The sequence below is a fragment of the Echinops telfairi genome, unplaced genomic scaffold, assembly GCF_000313985.2.
Source record: "Echinops telfairi isolate 266 unplaced genomic scaffold, ASM31398v2 ScPeMD7_7468;HRSCAF=8506_0, whole genome shotgun sequence".
In the NCBI taxonomy this organism is placed as follows: Eukaryota; Metazoa; Chordata; class Mammalia; order Afrosoricida; family Tenrecidae; genus Echinops; species Echinops telfairi.
Window position 1 is genome coordinate 89,006,181 of NW_022111369.1, and position 1,545 is coordinate 89,007,725.

A 1,545-nucleotide genomic window follows, 5' to 3' on the forward strand; every position below is an offset into this window, starting at 1 on the left:
TGTTGCTCAGTGGTCCCCAAAACTCCAATTTAAGAGGTACTACTCTAATGTTTTTCAGCTGTAAGGGGTAAGTGAGCATTCACATAGTTTTGTTTTATTTTTTTCTTTTGGGAACAGGTTTAAGGCTACAAATATCTATTCGGTTTTATTTATTTATTACAATTACCCCATTCAAATCCTTCAAATAAATGTATTAAAAAATGATTTAAATAATCAGTCAAGTTTTTATATCTACCCATAAAAATGTATTAAAATTTTTGGTGTAAGGTATGAAACACATTTAGACCAAACAAAACAAAAAACAAAAAAAAAACCCCAAAACGGACACTTTCCTATCAAGTTACTATCGTCATCTAGTCTGGAAAATTGTAATGTACTTTTAATTACACTGTCAAAATAAAACATCTTGCTTTTATTTCTTTTTTAATATTACTTACTCCAGTTTTCTAAAGTGGATTTTGAAAAAATTAAGTACATCATTAACATTTCTTTTATTCAAAGCCAACTTAATCTCATTATTATTTCAGTTGACTCCAGACATCATTCTTATAAACTTTCAAGTAATAGGTCTTTTAAATCATAATAACCTTTAGTGGGAAAGAATAAAACTCACAATCCTGAATAAGCCACAATTTTTGTTTAGCATCATCTGAGTGTTTGGGGTAACTTCTATAGGTATAAACTTTTTTTTCCTTTTTTTTGCTATAACAACTTCTGAGTTATATATATATATATGTTGTTTTTTTTAATCAGGAAGTTCCATTTTTATTGGGGGGCACAGGTGAGGCAGGGTGCAGGGCTACCAAAGCCTTCATGTATGCAGGGCCCGCCACTTGTCCAAGGAGCCACGGTGAGGGATGTATTTGACTCCACAGCCATCTGGGAGGAGGCGCAACTCAGCCACTATATCCTCAAACTCATTAGCATTAAACTTGGTGAAGCCCCACTTCTTGGAGACGTGGATCTTCTGGCGCCCAGGGAACTTGAACTTGGCCCTGCATAAGGTCTCAATCACATGCTCCTTGTTTAGAAGCTTGATGCGGATAGATATGATAACCTGGCCAATGTGGAATCTAACCACCATTCCTTGAGGTTTCCCAAAAGCACCTCACATCCCAGTTTGGAGCTTAGCTTAGGGATAGCAGAAATTAGCCAGGCCAGAGGCATTGAAAAGCAGCAAAATGTTGCATCCAAGGTCCCTTAGGGCAGCCTATACATACCAATAGGCTGCGAGGAGTCTTGCTGTTTGCAGCCATTGCACACCGGCCCCCACACCAGGAGGAGGATGGTTGGCTTAATTGCCTGCAGCAGTATAAACTCTTAAGCACCATTTATTTACATATTTGCATAGAAGGCTCAATAATTATGCTGCAGTATTTCTGCATAATTTATGCATATGAAACACCACCAATGAATGAAATTTACACTTAAAGGTAACAGAACAGACAAGTTAAAGTTAGGTTTAAAGAGAAACATAACATTTTAGCTGACCCCCTTTGAGATTCATAGCCTTTCCTCACTCCCTGCCACTTAGAAAACATATGA

At 36.9% G+C, this 1,545-nt stretch overlaps 1 pseudogene; it reads right to left on the bottom strand.

Moving 5' to 3' along the window:
• Window positions 1-1,182: 1,182 nt before the first annotated feature.
• LOC115873387 lies at window positions 1,183-1,308 on the bottom strand (annotated as a pseudogene).
• Between the last annotated feature and the right edge of the window lie 237 nt (window positions 1,309-1,545).